The sequence below is a fragment of the Pteropus alecto genome, unplaced genomic scaffold (assembly GCF_000325575.1).
Source record: "Pteropus alecto unplaced genomic scaffold, ASM32557v1 scaffold153, whole genome shotgun sequence".
NCBI classification, from domain to species: Eukaryota; Metazoa; Chordata; class Mammalia; order Chiroptera; family Pteropodidae; genus Pteropus; species Pteropus alecto.
This window is the reverse complement of record NW_006434516.1, coordinates 1,145,405-1,164,589: the sequence shown is the minus strand read 5'-3', so window position 1 is coordinate 1,164,589 and position 19,185 is coordinate 1,145,405. Positions and strand designations below refer to the sequence as shown.

Below are 19,185 nucleotides of genomic sequence, written 5' to 3'. Positions count from 1 at the left end.
TTACTTTCTGTTCATAGTACTTACCTTTAATTTAAATTATATTTAAATATGTGATATATATGTGTATATGTTATAGCTATAATTTAAATTAATAAGTGTTATAACAAGAAATATATATATTCAATTATTTTTTCTTTGCCTTATTAAAATATGTATTCCATGAGAACTTCTAATCTTCTACTCCTGCTATTCACTAAAGACAAAACTCTCTAATGTTCTAGAAATCAATTATCTTACTCAATAGCATATTGTCTCTCGTGAATAAAATTGTACTTAGCAAACATAATGTGGAAAAATTGTATTTGGTGAATAAAAGACTGAATATAAGCACTTCATGATCTTGCTGTATAGTCCGCTGAGTTTCAGCATGGAGAAATTTCAGAGGCAGTGTTGATTCCCATTGTAAGTGAAAACCTTCTTTTAACTTAGAAGGTTTATTAAGCAGAATTCTAAGATAGTTCTCCAAATTCCTGGTCCCTGGTGTACACAGATCTTTTCCCAGTTATTCAACTGAATGCTAATCTAGGGGCTGTTGTAAAGGGATTTTTGCATATTGATTAAGATCTCAGATAAATTGATTTAAGATAGAGAGATTATCCTCTAGTGGACCAAACACAGTTAGGTAAGTCCTTAATACGGGCTACCTTTTCTAGCAGGAGAAAAATCTGAAGCAAAAGCATGAAATCTAACATGAAAGATTCTCTGTTGCTAGCTTTGAAGAAGGAGAAGGCCAAATGTCAAGAGGTCATATATATATATACGCATTAAAGATTGAGAAGCATTGATTTGTAGAATATATGTAGGATCAGAGTTAAGGGATGAGGAAATTCTTTAAGTCTGGCCTTTCTGTTGTGGCTGAAAGAAAAACAATGTTATAATAACCATTAAGTCTGGAGAAGAAGAGAGTTGTAAAACATGAGGAATGAGGCTCTAACTATACCTGTAATTATTTTCTTTAAAAATAAGTAACTATATAAAAAAAGCATGCAAAATATATGGAAGAAAATACATATAGCATTCAATAATTTTAGCTAGCAGATGTACATCAGGTATATTTCATTTAAAAATTAAATTATAAATTAATTTTAAATAAAAAATTGATCCGTACTCAAAAAATCTGTATGAATTTTATACCTAGCTTCAGAAAATATGATTAAAAAAACTCCCTGAAATTTCTATTCCAGAGTATATCAACTTCAAATCCCATCTAATTAAATTAGATATCTGTCTGTCTGCTGTTATGTTAAACTCTCAGGTTTAAAGGAAGCCACAACCAGTCTTCAGTGCTCTTGTTATGTTGCTGTTCACTTAATATTTTAGTAAGAGAGACATATAAACAGACAGTTGGATAAACAGACAAGTTAGCTGAAGGAAAAAAAAAGTGCCAGTTGACTTAATTATGGTGGTCAGGAAGATCTTCTGAAGATATATCATTTTAGTTAAGAACAAAAATATTAGGAAGAGATAATTCTTCAGCATCCTGGGGAAAGTGTACTTGGTAGAGAAAAAGACAAATGCAACCTCTATGATGGAAGATCTGAGTTGGTTTATAAAGCAGAAAGAAGACCCATGTGACTAAAAGCTGTGTTAAAGGTGGATGATTATGTATTAGGAGTTAAAAACTCTAGGCAGTATCAGATCATGTAAGAAATAGTAGTTTCTAAGAAAAAAATTTCGGTAGTATTTTAAGGGAAATAGGAAACTAAAGATTTTTATCAAAGTAGTTAAGTGATATAATTTGTTTTAAAATCTTCACTCTTTACAGTACTGGAATGGTAGACTAGCAAACCCCAGGCTCTTGTTTTTTCACAGTACATTAAATAAATTATAGACAGACTAAAATAACCAAATATCTATATAAATCAAGCAAATATATGATCACAAAAATGTCAAGTTAAAAATGGTAGATAGTTTCTGGTGATTATAATCACCTTGCCCCACCTCCTTTCTGGGACAGCACAGCATAGTCAGAAGGCTTAATTCTACATTTCTTATATCAGAATAAAAGGATCTGAGTGGAATTTGTCTGCAATGTCTCTGTGAGTTGCCTGGGGGGCTGTTTTCTGTCTCATCTAACTTGTAGGTCAGACAGAGAACAATGTCATAGTTTGGATTTTAGGCTATGGAGACTATGGAAGACAGTAATGTGTATCATGGCGTGTGAAAATTGCAAGGAAGTTACAGACCTATGGACAAAAGGAAGCAAGATACTATGAGCAAAAAAATATAATACAACACTTACGGCTCCCAAGAAGCTGAAGTGAGATACTTTGGGAATTTGAGACATTTAAAATAGTCACCTCCCAACCTGTCCCCCCCCACACACACACAAAAAGCAAGCACACACACAGGCCCAGACAGGATACATGCACAGAAAACACAGAACACAGAAAAGATGTGAGACTACATTAAGCTTCCACCAAAGCTGATCCTAAGACTCAGGATCTCACTTATTAGTAAAAGTCATTCATGCCAGTCTGTAAAGATTAAAAGAAGTAGCTGATTTTTTAAATAACCAGTTTTCAACATATTTGGCAAGGCAAAGAAAGTAAAGAAAATTATGTCCCGTTCAAAGAAACAAAATAAATACCCAGAAACCATCTCTGAAGAAATACATGCATCAGAATAGTAGATAAAGATTTTAAAACAACTGTCTCCAATATGCTCAAAAGTCAAGGAAACCACAGACAAACAGTAAAGGAAATCAGGAAAGAGGACATATGAACAAAAATAACAATATAACAAAGAAATAGAAATTATAAAGAAAACACAATAATTTGGAGGTAAAACAAATACAAAACACTGAATTAAAAATTTTAACAGAATAGTTCAACAACATAATTTAACAGGCAGAATAAAGAATAAACAAGTTTGAAGACAAATTATTTGAAATTATCAAGTCTAAGAAGCAAAAATTAAAAAAAGAATAATGAAACATAAACAGAGCCTAAGAAATCATGGGACCCATTAAATAGACCAATATGTGCATTATGGGAGTTTCAAATGAGAAGAAAGAAAGGGACAGAGAGCTTATTTGAAGAAATAATGGCTGAAAACTTCCAAAATTTGAGGAAATACATAGATATACAAATCCAAGAAGCTCAAAAACTTCAATTTAGGTAAACCTAAAGAAACCCACATCCATGCACATTATTATTAAATTTCCAAAAGTCAAAGAAAGAGAATTTTTAAAGTAGCAAGAAAAACATGACTTGACACTTAAAAGCAATCGTCAAGATATCAGTGTATTTTTCAGCTGAAACTGAGAAATACATGTCAGAAGACAGTGGGATATAATTAAAGTGTTGGAAAATAATAGAGTAAATTAATAGGTTCTTAGAAGCTATGCCTTTGAGTAAAACAATGTGTAGTAAAACCAATTTTATCATATGCTAATTGATATAAATGAGAGTTAAGTTCTTATTTCTGACAACATATTTCTGGCAACAAAAACATCACTAAACTTCTAAACAATGACCCAAACCATTCTAATATAAAATACTGAAATAAAAGTAAGCTATACATACATTTAAAAAAAGATTAATAAAAATTTTCAACCTGTTAATTCCAGTTGAGAATGGAATTAATGGGTAGCTAAAGCCTATCTCAGCAGCTCAAGGCAAAAGAGATGATATTCCATTACACTACGCACACACACATGCATATACACATACACACACACACTTATTTATTCTGAACAATTTAGACATGCCAACTAAACTAATACGCACATCTTTGGGACGTGTGAGAAACTAGAGAAAATCTATGTAGATGTAGGAGAGCATGCATACTCCATACAACAGTGTCCCCAGCTGAGAATCAAATTGTTCTTTCCTTATCAATATTACATCAAAACATCCTTAAAGAAATCATCATTATAGAGCAGAGGTCTACAACCCCCGAGCTGCAGACCACTACCAGTCTGTGGCTTGTTGCGAACCAGGCCACACAGCAAGAGGTGAACAGCAGGTGAGTGAATGAAGCTTCTTCTGTATTTGGAGCCTCTCCCCAGCGCTAGCATCACCACCTTAGCTCCACCTCAGATCATCGGGCATTAGATTTTCATAGGAGTCCCCGGTGCCAAAAAGATTGGGCACCCTTGTTACAGAGGACTTTCTGTATTGTCGAGCAAGAATACTATATCTGGTGAACTATCCTTCAAAAATAGGAGAAAAAGTTAAGACATTCTCAAAAAAACAAAAGCATAGGATATTCATTACCACAAGACTTCCCTCCTATAAATACTAAAAAGATTCTTTACAGTGGAAGGTCCCAAGATTGTAACTAAAAGCCATATGTAAATGTAAACTTCTCTGGTGCAAGCGAATGCATGGACAGATATAAAAATAAATCTAAGTCAATAGACATTTAATGTCTAAAAATGCAATATGTAATATTAATAACAAAATGAGGATGAGATTATAAAGAATTAAAGTTTTTATAGGTGGTTAAAGTAAATTGTTATCAGTTTAAAATAGATTGTTGCAACTATAGGATGTTGTATGTAATCACCATGATCACCTCAAAGAAAATAATTATAGAATAAACACAAAAGAAAATGAGAAAGGAATAAAAAATGTTGCCATAAAAATATCAACTAAACACAAAGGAAAGCATTAGGGAAGAAAATGAGAGACAAGAAAGCTACAAGATACATGGAAAACAATTAATAAAATGACAATCATATGTCCTTTCATGGATCAAACTCCTCAGTGAAAAGCCATAGAATAGCTGAATGGATTAAAACAAATAAACAAAACAACAATAACAAAAACCAGGATCCTATCATAGTCTGTGTACAAGTGATTCATTTTATATCTAAGGTCATATATAGGTTGAAAAATAAAAAAAAAAAATGAGAAAAGATGTTCCATGTAAATATTAACCAAAAGAAAGCAAAAGTAGCTTTAATAATATCAGACAAAATAGATATAAGTAAAAAACTGTTCCTAGACAAAGAATGACATTGTAGAATAATAAAGGTGAAATTTACCATGAAGGTATAATGATTATAGGTACTTTGTATCAAACATCAGATTTCTAAAATCATCATTAGAAGCAAATTTTGACAGAATCGAAGGGAGAAGTACACAGCTCTACAATAATAGTAGTCAGTCTGCCAAAGCCAGACTTCAATACTTTACTTTCAATAATGGATAAAAAAGAGAGAGATCAACTAGGAAACAGAAGACGTGAACAATGCTATAAATCAATTAAACCTAAGAGACACAAACAGAACACTCACCAAACAATAGTAGAATAGATATGTTTCTCAAGTGACCATAGATCATTCTCCAGAATAGATCATATGTTAGGTCACAAAACAAGTGTTAAGGAATTTTAAAAGTTTAAAATTATACAAAATAATTTTTTTTCTTATCACAATGAAATGAAAGTAAAAATAGCAGAAGGAAAACTGTAAAATTCAAGGATATGTGGAATTATGAATATGAATTAAACATTGTACTTTTAAACAACCAGTGGGTCAAAGAAGTAATCAAGGAGAAAATGAGAAAATATCTAGAGACAAATCAAAATAACAACACAGTATAGCTAAACATAAAATTCAGTGAAAGCAGTGCAGAGATGTTAAGTTTCAACTCAATCATCTAATTTTACACTTTATAGAACTAGAAAAAAAAACTAAATGCAAAATTAGCAGAAGGATAAAAATATAAATAAAAATTACAGCAGAGATAATTGAAATAGAAATAGAAAATAATAGAAAAAATAAACAAAACTAAGGGTAGAGTGTGAAAAAATATTATCACATAACAAAATATTAACTAAATTGGTTAAAAAAGAGACTAAATAATTAAAATCAGAAATGAACCATTTTTACAGAAATAAAAAGGATTATAAGAGAATACTATAAACAGTTATACATTAATCAAATGACTAACTAGATGAAATGGACAAATTCCTAGAAATACAAAACCTTCCAATGCTGAATCATGAAGAAATAGAACATCTGAACATACATATAACTAGTAATGACATCGAATCAGTAATCAAAATCCTCCCAATAAACAAAAACCTAGGACCAGATGGCTTGACTGGTGAATTCTGCCAAATATTTAAATAAGAATTAACATTAATGTTTCTAAAACTCTTCCAAAAACTTTAAGGAGGAAAGTACTTCCAAACTCATTCTGTGAATCTAGAATTACCCTGACATCAAAGCCAAAGATACTACATATAAAAGAAAAATATAGACCGTATCCCTGATGAATACTGATGCAAATATCCTCAAGAAAATACTACCAAGCCAAATTCCACAACACATTAAAAGGACCATATTCTGTGACTAAATGAGATTTATTTCTGGAATACAAGATGGTTCAACATATGAAAATCAATTTTATACTGTATTAATAGAATGAAAGAGAAAAAACCATGATCTCAATTGATGTAGAAAAAGCATTTGACAAAATTCAATAGTATTTCATGATAAAAAATATTCAAGAAACTAGGAATAGAAGGAAACTACCTCAACATAATAAAAGACATCTGTGAAAAAAACACACCAAACATTGTCCTCAATAGTGAAAGACTTTAAAAGCTTTTCCTCTAAGATCAGGAACCAAACAAGAATGCTTAAAAATCCTAGCCAGATCAATTAGGCAAGAAAAGGAAATAAAAATTATTCAAATTGGTAAGAAAATATTTTAAAATATCTGATTGCAGATTATGCGATCTTATATGTAAAAAAAGAAACAAAAAGGTGAATCAAGCTAGACAAACAAAACCACAAATACTGTATAATTCTACTTGTATGAGGTATCCAGAGTAGTCAAATTCATAGAAACAGAAAGTATAATGTTTCTTGCCAGGGTCTAGATAATGAGAAAATTGAGAATTAATATTTAATGATAAGAATTTTGGTTTGGGATGATGAAGGGACTCTGTAGATTGATAGTGGTGATGGTTATGGAGCAATGTGAAAGTATATAGTGCCACAAAACTACCACTCAAATTTGGATAAAGTGGTAAGTTTTACTATATATATTTTACCACAATAATAAAAAAAAAAAACAATTTTAAAAAGCTTCATTTTGGCTGAGGGGTAGATAATGAATTGGAAAAAGATAAAAGCGAATATATTGATTACTAGTGCAAGACTTATGTGATAGACATAGAGATGTACCATCTAGAAGATACTTTAAAGTAATATTCCATGAGGGCATAGGGGATGGAAATAAGTGGAGGAACAGCATAAAGTAGTAGCACCTTAATGCTCTCCAAAGCTTATAAGATTGTTGGTGCCAAAAAACACCATTTGATCTCAGTTTGGTCTCTATACAAATCAGACAGATCCAGAAGGAAGACATTAAACTATCACTACAAACTACAAACTAAACTACAGTCTCAACCAAGTAAAAACTCCAATTGCAGCCACAATGCCAAATGTTCATATTTGCAAAAACACACTAGCATGGTTTTAGATACATATATATGGCCATTAATTTGATGAATACACTCTTTTCTATTCTTATCAAAAATGGTTCAGAAATAGTTTTTATCACAATAAATGACCATCAGAGAACTTTTCAAGTTTTGTCATAGGACTATATTAAATACTCCAACTTCTGTTATAATGTAATCCAAAGAGATCCAGATCATCTTTACATTCCATTCAATGTCACATCAATGGCATCATGATAACCGATAAGAATGAACAAGAAATGGGTAGCACATCAGAAACCTTAGTATAATATGTGCACTTCTCAGTATAGAAGACAAATTTTATGTAGATTGAAGGGCCTTTCATATCAGTAAATTTTAGAGGTTCATATACTAGGACATCTCATCCAACGTAAAAGACAAATGACTGCATCTCTCACCTACCACCATGAAGAAATAATCATAATAACTGATCTATTCTGCTCAGGCTGTCCTAACAAAAACACAAAGACTGAATGGCTTAAACAACAGAAATTTGTTTCTTACAGTTTTAGAGCCTGGAAGTCTGAGATCAGGAGGCAAATGTGATTAGTTTCTGCTGAGAGTCCTCCCCTTGGGTTGCAGATGGCTGTTTTCTTGCTGTGTGAATGCAAGGGAAGAGAGAGAAAGAGCAAGCTCTCTTCTTATAAGAGAATCATGAGGGCCCCATCTTCATGACCTTGCCTAACTCTCATAACCTCCCAAGGCCTGATCTCCAAATATCATCATAATGGAAGTTAAGATTTCAACGCAAAAATTTTAAAGGGGCACAAGCATTTAGTCCACAACAATAAATATCTCCAGAATCTGAAGATGGCATTTTCCACATGTGAGAAAAGAGCTTTGGCCAAGAAGCAAGTCACATAAAAGGCTGCCAGATTTGAGAGTGGCCCAGAACAGGAAAGGGTTCTGTAGCAATCCAGACTATAGTGCAAGCAGCCCTGCCACTTGAACTTTAAGACATGGGTAACTATAATATCTCAGGTAACACTGGTGGAGAATGATGCCGCATAGATGTTTTGTCACATCCCAATGGAAGAATCATGATTTAAGTGTTCTGAAGAAATGCCATATTATCATCAGAGGAAAATCACATACTTTTTGAAGAATATTCTTCTTGTGCTACTGGACCCTGGTAGACAGAACATCTAGCCATAGAACACCAAGTGATCATGAATCTGAGACTAAGCATGAGCTGGGTTCTATACAGAATGAGTCCTAAAATGCACATACACATGATGCACTTTTAGTATACCACATAATGTAAGATGAGTATAGTATATTAGTTGTATGAGAAGAAAAGAGAGTGTGAACGAGCTGCATGAGCAAGCAGTCAAGAAGCCCATGTCATTAACCACTGTTGACCCAACACTGACCACCTTTAGCCCACACATTTGGCCCCATGAGAGAGCCTTTATGACCAAATTATAAAGAAGAAAAAAAAATGTCCCAGTTTGGTTTATAGATGGCTTGATTAGATACGTGGGTGCAAGGTAAAATAAGCTATAATTTCATTGCACTCAGAGGGACTTTAAAATAAAGTGGGAAAGAAAACTCTTCCAATGAGCAGAGCTTCAAGCAGTGTAACTGGTCATTTACTGTGTGTGGAAAGAGAAATAGCCTGAGACTTAAACATATGTGAATTCATGAGCAGTGGCCAATGAACTATTCAAACAGCCAAAGGCCTGAATGGAGAAAGGATAGAAGACTGGGGACAAAGAGGTATGAGGTGCAAACACGTGGAAATGAGCAAAGTATGAAGATCTTTGTATTATATGTTAATGCCCATTGGAGATAATTCACCACAGGAAACCACTAAACCACTAACTGACAAAATGCCCCAGGCAAATGACATTAGGCAGCCTCTGACATTGGGCATCCAGTGCTAGCATGATGGCAACAAGGACAATACAGCCATTTGGGCCTAGTTGTAGGTTATGCACAGGTCCATCTGAATGGAATCCTTCTAACCATGGCTAATTTATCTTCCTTCAAAGTATAATTTCTTCTTATAATGACTGACATTGGGAAGATCCACTTTTTATTGATTGATTCTACACTTACCTAGAGCAAAGTGACCTAGACCTGGAAACCATTAAAAAATAGACAAATATGTAACTTTGCTTTGTGTTTCTAAATAAAGCACCTTACAAATAAATAAAGAAAATATCATTGAATTCAGGAAATGAGAATCTTTTTTGCTAGGGGAAGCATAATTGAGGAGTTAGCAATTTAATTGGATTTCAAGAACTTTGCAAGCATATATTTTTTTAATTCAACATTTAGATTTATTGTTCAAAATCTGTGCCCTGGCTCTGAGTAAGAAACATGATCAATGAATGTGTGTTAAAGCACTCCTAAAACCATGATTATCTGTTTTCAAAACATCCAGATCTTGACAATGTCTCTTCAGAGTTCTTTCACTTCAGGTTGAAAAAGAAATCAATTTCTTGACAGAGACAAATGACAAATACTCAGAAAGACCTTCTGACTTCCCCAAATGGGAGCAATTAACAACTCAAGCACCTAGTTCCTATTTCCTAATTTAAGATATTTAAAAACATGTTTCCAAGTGTCGAAATAATTTGTTTTTTTTCCTTTTTTTTTAATATCTTGATTATTCAAATAATTGCTATCTGAATGGTCATGAATCTTTTACTGTCACGACACTCTAAAGATAGAGAAGGTGATTATATTTGAGACTATCTGCATGTATTAGTTTATTTGAACCAGAATATTCAGTAAAACAATCAATATCCTTTCTCAATGCCTTCACATGTGAATATTTTTCTAGTTCTGCATGAAACTTTTTATTTCAGGGTATGCTGTCAAAAGGAAAAAGGTCCTTCCTCATATGTACATCAATAATGACTGTACTTTAAGAGAATAACTTTCTGTTCAATAAATAAAATTTCCCTTCATAGCCAAAGCCATACCATAAAGTAAATAGTAGCTTTGAAGCTTATTCGCCCAAATGGGATTACCAAGTGAAAGGAAAACTGGCTTCAGTATAGGATTCCTGAAATCCATGGGAAGAAGAAGACCCACAATTGGTTTGGCTATTCCCGTCTGCCAAAAGGACATCATTGGATGATTTACAAGTGCTTATACAAAGCTATGAAACTTCAAAGTTACTATCACTTCTCTCCTCTTCCCACCTCCTCATAACCAAATCTCACCATATTATATCATTTTCATTCTTAATTTCTCCCCTCCATTTCATCCACGCTGCCTCTAACTCATTAGTCTCTGTTTTTCTTTAGCAGCTTAATTGGTCTCTCTGTCTCTGGTCTCTGTTCCTTTGAGAACTTCCTCCATCCATCTGACTGGATTCTGTTTCCAAAACAGTAATTTGTTTCATTATTCCCTATTTAGAAAAGGTTAGATGGCTCCCTATCACTCATAAACATGAGTGATAGGAACATGACCACAAGGCCTCATGCTGATTTCCAGCCTCAGTTCTGCTGGTTCTCACAAAACAGTCTCTGCTCCGCAGAACAAGATGATTTTAATGACCTAAATGTTCTTGGATTTTCATGCCTCTGTTTCTTTACATTTAGTGGTCTGCAGTTTAACTTCAACTCTTCCTATGCACCTCATCTTCCGAGAGCCCTCTAGAATGTGAGATCTTCACCAATACCCACAAATGGATGCTTTCCTCTGTGCTGCATAGAAATTCACACTTATTATTGGAAGACTCATCACATTTCATTGAGACAAAATGAAACTTTCTTATGTGAACATGTAGAAGCTAAGCACATCCCTAATAAATACTTTTTTGAAATAATAAATAAATAAAATAATAATTATTACAGATCTCCCCTTTTTTTCCTCCCCCATTCTCCAACTCAAATACTGACACAAAATAGATGAACAATAAACAGAATTCTTCGGTGGTATTTATCCATGGGCATTATACTTTGGTTCCAGAATGACATGTGAACTTGCCTTATACAAGGTCTGGAGTTAATCTTTCATATGCTCTTTCCAAATTGTTTTCTCAACACTCACAACTTCATAAGTCTCCCTATTTATCTCACGATAAAAAAAAAAATTCTTCCATAAGATTTTTAATTTGTTGAATATTAAATAATTAAATTATCAAATATAAAATCATGCCACCAAATTTAATATTTGCTTCATAATTTTAAAATAAAAATATTTTTTACAGATAAAATAAATTCCAATTTAGTGCCATACCCTATGTTGATCTTCTCCCCTACTCTTTTCCCATAGCTCATATCTCAGCCCTGGTCAGAAGCAACTTCTATCTGGAATCCAACCCGTTTTTATAGTTTTATACTCACATATGCACACACAAACCCATATACACAATTATTTCCAAGAATGATACATAAGTTTAAAAGACTAGCATTTTCAGTGTGTGTTTTGTTTTTGTTTTTGTTTTTGTTTTTTTTTAATTTAATGTCATGCTGAATTCAAAATGTTTTGAGGGAGTTCTGGTTAAGATGACAGAGTAGGTAAATGCTGTGTTGGTCTCCTCTCATGACCACACTAAAAGTAAAACTAACCTACAGAACAATTATCAATGAGAATCACCTAACGTCTAGTTGAACAGAAGTCCTATAACTAAGGCTATACAGAAAAAAACTACCTTGAAATTGGTGGAGAGGTGAAGACATAAAAAGAACTGGCCCCACACCCATGAGTGACAGTTGAGAATCAGAAGAAATATCTTGGCAGCAGAGGTCCCCTCAGAGGAGTGAGATTTCCAGCTCTACACTGGCCTTCCCAGCCTGGAGCACCAGTGTCATGAAGAGAAATCCCTATAACTTCTGGCTGTGAAAACCAGCAGAGTTTGTGGCTGACTGAGACGGAGGGAGGCAGGAGTCCCAGATGCTCCTTTGAAGGGCCCACACACAGACTTACTTGCTGATGGACTCACCCTGAACTCCAACACTGGGGCAGCAGCTCAAAAGGCACCAGGAACATACAGGGAGAAACTGAATTGTCTGGTTTCAGAGTGAGGGCTGGAGGGGCAGCTTTCTCCCAGACAGAAGTACTGGCAAAAGGCATTGTTCCTTTGTTAAGCCCTTTCCCTTTCTGGCTTGCATCATATCTGAGTCTTCATCAACTGGGCTAACACCCATCACCCTACCCTGAGACACTGCCCCACCCAACTTGTGGGGCAAACAAGCTGCTCCTGTGGCTTTTCCGTAAAAACAGCCTGTCTTGGTTCATGCTTCAGACCTTCTTGAATCTCTCAAAGGTTCACAAACCCCAAACAAGTAACATCTGACCTTGTGTATTCTGTATTTCTTGCTGAGCAGCACCAATCAAGCACTAGTGGCTTGGCCTCTCTCAGGTACCCTCCAAGCCCAGAATGGGTGGATAGACATTTGAAGATCACTTTGTGGCTCATGCCAAGTAGCCCTGCGCAAGGCACAGACCAAAGTTGAGCTTGGCCTGTGGTAAGACTTCTGCCAGGAGATGCCAGGCCTACATACCCAGTGGCTGGTTTGGACCTTCAGACTGAACTAGTGTACTACCTGGTGCTTCCACAAAGGACACCTCCAAAGGGCAGATGGAGCAGGCACCAGAGTCCTGCTAAAGCAAATTCTACTCAATAAGATCAGCCTCTGCACAACAGCTCCTCCACTGTAATAACAGCCAATTCTCACAATCAATCAAACTGAGGGTTGATCCTGCCCACTGATGTGCAAATAGCAACCAAGACTCAACTACAATAAGAGGACACACGCAAGGGACACAGACCAGGAGCACCCACCTCAGGTGACCAAGGAGACTGTACCACTGGGCCACATAGGACGCCTACTACATAAGGCCACTTTACTAAGACCAGGAGACGTAGAAACTCCACCTAATACATAAAAATAAGCACAGACAGACAGTCAAAGTAGGGACACAAAGAAACACATCTCATGTGAAAAGAACAAAGCCCTAAAAAGAGAACTAAAGAAAATGAAGACAAGCAATCTACCAGATGCAAAGTATAAAACGCTGGTTATAAGTATTCTCAATGAGCTCTGTGAGAAGTTCAACAAAGAGAAAGAAAATGAAAAAATAGAGATTAAAAAAAAAACATAAAAAAGAACCAGTCATAAATGAAGACTGCACTAACTGAAAAAAAAAAAAAAAGGAATATATTAGAGGAAATCAACAATAACTTAAATGAAGCAGAGAATTGAATCAGTGATTTAGAAGATAAGGTACCAGAAAACACCCAATCAGAATAGCAAAAAGAAAAAAAAAATCCAAAAAAATGAAGATAGTTTAATGACCTTAACTATATTCATTTGTATCATAGGTATATCAGAAGGAGAAGAAAAAGAGCAAGGAATTGAAAATCTATTTGAAGAAATAATGTTAGAAAACTTCCTTAACCTGATGAAGAAAATAAACATACAAGCTCAGGAAGTACAGAGAGGCCCAAACAAGATGAATCCAAAGAGACCCACACAAAGACGTATTGTAATTAAAATGCCAAGAGTTAAGGTAAAGAGAGATTCTTAAAAGCAGCAAGAGAAAAGCTGTTAGTTACCTACAAGGGAGCTCCCATAAGATTGTCAGCTGATTTCTCAACAAAAACTTTGCAGGCCAGAAGGGATTGGCAGGAAGTTTTCAAAGTGATGAAAAGCAAGAACCTACAACCAAGATTACCCTACCCAGCATAGCTATCATTTAGAATCGAAGGACAGGTAAAGAGCTTCCCAGACAAAGGAAAAGCTAAAGAATTTCATCACCACCAAACAAGTATTACAAGTATTAAAAGAACTTCTTTAAGAAGAAATAAAATAAAAATATGAATAATAAGATGGCGATAAGTACATATCTAGCAACAATTACTTTAAATGTAAATGAATTAAATCCTCCAATCCAAAGACACCGAGTGTTTGAATGGATAAAAAAAGAAACCTTTATGTATGTTGACTACAAGAGACACTTCAGATCAAAAAAAAAAAAAAAAAAAAGACCGAAAATAAAAGAATGGAAAAAGATATTTCGGGAAAATGGAAACAAACAAAAAATCTGAGGTAGCAATACTTATACCAGATAAAATAGACTTTAAAACAAAGCTATAACAAGAGACAAGGAAGGACCCTGTAATCCCACTTCTGAGTACTATTTAAAGAAACCCAAAACACTGCTTTGAAGGGACATGTTAATCCATATGTTCACTGCAGCATTATTTACAATAGCCAAGATATTGAGACAATTTGAGTGTCCATCAATGAATGAATGGATAAAGAAGAGGTGGTCCACATAGACAATGAAATATTACTCAGCCATAAAAAAAGAATTAAATCTTGCAGCCTGCAACAACATGGATGGACTTATAGTATATCATGCTGAGTAGAGTTTGTCAGGGAAAGACAAACATCATATGATTTCACTTATATGTGAAATCTAGAGAACAAGATAAATGAAAAAGCAAAATAAAAACAAGCTCATAGTTACAGAGAGTATTGTGATGGTTACTGGATTGGGGGGATGGTCTTTATATTTCTAAAATGCCTTTACTCTGACATTTACCATGTAGTTAAATAGTAAAACTAGTATAAGTATTCTAAGTTAGATACTTTAAAATTATTGCCCTGTTTATTTTAATGATCAAAATTCTGTTGTCAATCTAATTGCTTTTAATTTACAGAAAATCTGCCTTATTCCTTCTCTGGTAGGTATTTAAAGTTATTTTTATTTATCTTTGATATCAGCAGAGATTTCCCCTCCCCTTTTTGATGGCAAGTGTATGTATTTCATTTAACATAAAAATACATTTTTACTTGCCTTTTCTTAGAAAGAGATAAAGAAGGCTTTTTATTTTTTTAATTCTCTCTATTATATGGAGCTAGAAGTACTTCAGAGGTGTTTAATGAGAAATTGAATAGTTGTATTAAGACTTCTTAAAATATGACACTTCTAATTAAAACATTTCTCTTATTAATTTTAACCCATTTATGCTTTCATAGGTAACTGGTAATTATCTCATTTTGTGTTGTTTCAAAATGTCTAAGTATGTCCTTTTCTGTCCTGATCTTATTTTGTCACTTTTTTCTGCAGTCTGTGAACACCTTAATATCCAGGTGAAATACATGCTAATACTTCAGTTTAACAATTCTAATACACTTATTTAAATTATAAATACGAAGACAGTGCTCTTAATTAACTTTATGCTACATTTGATTATTAAGGAAGAAGATGTTACCGTGTTATCTTTAAGGACGAAAGTGAAGAAAGTAGAAGAATGCAAACAAAATGCTAGTTGTATATGGTATTTAAATATTCTGAAGTTTTCTGTAAAATGTTGATAATATATTTATCTTTGTATGATCATTGATAATTAAGTAAAATAATTAACTAAAAATAGTTCCCTGCAATTAGCAAAACTTCCATGTTTGAGCTTATGCTCTCCCTTTCTTATGAAAATAGAATTTTTAGAAAAAAATGTTTCTTATATTCCATCACACTAAGAAAATAATTTTGTTACAAAATTATGAGTTTTGCATTTTTTCTCTATTTCAGAATGAGTAACTCTATATCATCAATTTATATAGGTAGCTTATGAGTCTAGTCCAAAAATATTTTAGCTTAAAATGACAGGAACTGCTTGCTATGGTAAATGTAAGCACTTTGGAAATGGAGAAGGTATTGACTACAAGAACTTCCTCAAAAGTAGGCTACTTCCTCAGGCACAGAGATATTCTCACTCAGCTGGTCTCTGAACTCTGAAATGCTCCCCTTCTCCTCGCCTGTCCTATCACCAAAATCTTTATTCTTACAGTTGCCTGATGTTAGTAGTCACCACAGAGGAAACAAATAAAAACAAAAATCTGTACTCATTCAAAAAAAAAAAAAAAAAAAAGCCCACTACAAAAATCATGGCCTGTGGAATGATAGCCTTGCAATTAAAATCCTAGAGTTACCATAAACCAGTAAATTTGCAATCTATTTAGATCCTACTTTCTTCTTCAAGAAAATGAAGATAGCAAACATATCTGCCTTTTGCAATAATTATAAAGGATAAATGAACTAAAGTGTGTAAAAATGGATCATATGTGAGATATGGCCTGAGGATACAGCTTGCAAATCCTAAATTAAGGATAAATTATGTAGAGAACTGAGCATTAAATCTGAAACAGTTCAAATCCAATACATGCACAAAATGCTATTATTTATAATTTGTAAAACACTATATAATTGTTCACTGTTATAACGCTATTTCAATAATTATAAATACTTGACGTTTTACAAGAATATTTTACATTTTATAAGATTCAATTTTGATAGAATTTGTTTGCTATACATAATGTATCGGTACTCGAAACTTATAGAAACTGTGAAAATCAGATAGGAAATACAGATAGTGCAGAGGAAGTGGTATAACTAAAGCCTGAGAGTGTCACTCAAATTATTTAGAAGAGTTTATGGCCATTCCATCCTGAACATACCCAATCTCGTCTGATCTAGGAAGCAAAGCAGGGGCGGGCCTGGTTAGTACTTGAATGGGAGACCACCTAGGAATACCAGGTGCTGTAGGCATTTAAAAAATTATTTAGAAGAGTATTCATATATTTTTACTTCCATTTGACTAATCCTTATATCATCACTTTCATACAACCCGCTTAGCAAATTTATTTTAATTAAAACCTTAAAGACATTCAGTGCAACATTCTAGAGAAAGTAACAGCTCTCTCAATAAGCAGAAGCTAGGAGTTTATGTGGTACTAATATGTAGCTAAGTAGTTTGGACTACTCAGACATCTGGCACAAATGAAACAGCTGTAGAAACACAGCTACTAACCTCTTGTTTACAGTAAGAGACACCAAAACATTATGGTACACACTGAAATGACTCCTAATGGCTCCAACAACTCTTCTAATTGTAGGTGATGGTGTTATGCCTTCATTTCCCCACATCGGGAAGAATAATTCTGTCAAGTTTTTCCTATTTGATTTATGTCATTTTGTTTACATCTCGTTCAGTTTAAGATCATCACATTCCAGCAGAAAAGGCCTTACAGACAAAAACATTATACTGTACCTAAAAACAAAATAGTACTGTCTTAACCATAAGGGCATTTGATGAAAGGGAAATTATATCAACATGTGCCATGGCATAGAGCTAATATTTTATGAGAGTTAGATATATGTTAGCTATTTATTTTTATTGTTATTTTTTAACTTTCATGGAAATTTTGTTTATAGTAGAAGAAAATAAAGCATGAAGACCTTGTGAAAGTTGTCCAGAATAAGATACTGTGAACATGGCAATATGAGATTAGAACCCAAGCAAACCCAGTAGACCTTCCACACAATTCTCTAAGTGTATCAAAGTCTAATTTTGTTCATAATATTTTCAAATCTGATTAAATCTTTAAATGCTTCATATCAATTCTATAAAGTACTATTTTTGTTTTCTTTTCTGTTTTATTTTTATTAAATTTATTAGAGTGACATTGGTTAATGGTATATATATTTCATGTGTACAACTTTATAATATGACATCTGTACACTCTATTGTATTCTCACCACTTAAAGTCTAGTCTCCTTCTATCGCCATATATTTGACTTTCTTTACTCTGTTCCCCATCCTCTGCTGCACTTTTCCTCTGGTAACTACCATTCTGTTGCTTATTATCTATGAGTTTTTTATTTGTTTGTTTATTTGTTTTTTGTTTGGTCACTTGTTGCTTTTCATTTTCTGTCCCATATATGAGTAAAAATATAAGGTTCTTCTCTTTTTCCATCTGACTTATTTCATTTAGTATTATACTCTCAAGATCCATCCATGTTTTTGCAAATGGCAGCAAATGGCAGTATGTTTTTAATAACTGACTAATATTCCACTCTATATATGTACCATAGTGGCTATATCAATTTACATTCCCACAAGCAGTGTATGAGAATTGCAACACTTATTATTTCTTGTCTTATTGATAATAGCCATTTTAACATGTGTGAGGTGGTATCTCATTGAGGTTTTTACTTGCATTTTCTTTATAGCTAAGATATTAGGCATATTTTCATTTATCAATTGGCCGTCTGTATGTCTTCCTCGGAAAAGTATCTATCCATGTCCTATGCCTATATTTTTATTGTTTTTTGTTGTTGTCATTGAATTCTATGAGTTCTTTATATATTTGGGTTATTAGCACCTTATGCAAAGCATTGGTTGCAAATATCTTCTCCCATTTGGTTGGTTGCCTTTTTTTTCTTGATTTTTTTGTTGTTGTTGTTGTGCAAAAGCTTTTCAGTCTGATGTAATCCCATTTATTTATTTTGCTTTCCTTCCCTTCTATTTCAGGTCAAAATCACAAAAATGACCCTGAGACCAAGGTCCATAAGTTTAGTGCCTCTTTTCTTCTATGTATTTTAGTGTTTCGGATTTTACATTTAAGTCTTTAATCTAGTTTAAGTTTATATTTTGTGTATGATGTCAGATAGTAGTGGTTTTCCAGTTTTTCCAATACCATTTATTGAAGAGACTCTCCTTTCTCTGTTGTATGTTTTTTGGCTCTTTGGATGAAATTTAGCTCCTTGTCCATTTTTGTGTGGGTTTATTCTCTCAATTCTATTCCATTGGTCTTTGTGTCTGTTTGTTGTTGTTGTTGTTGTTGTTTTTCCTATCAATTCATAGTGTTTTGATTATCCTAGCTTTGTAGTATAGTTTGAAGTCAGGTACTTGATACCTCAGTTTTTGTTTTTTTTATTTTTTTTTTCTTCAGGATTGCTTTGGCTATTTGGAGACTTTTGTGGTTT

General features: G+C 33.6%; 1 pseudogene; it reads left to right on the top strand.

The window, feature by feature from the left end:
- The first annotated feature begins 16,846 nt into the window (after positions 1-16,846).
- Positions 16,847-16,965, top strand: LOC112477882 (annotated as a pseudogene).
- Positions 16,966-19,185: the final 2,220 nt, after the last annotated feature.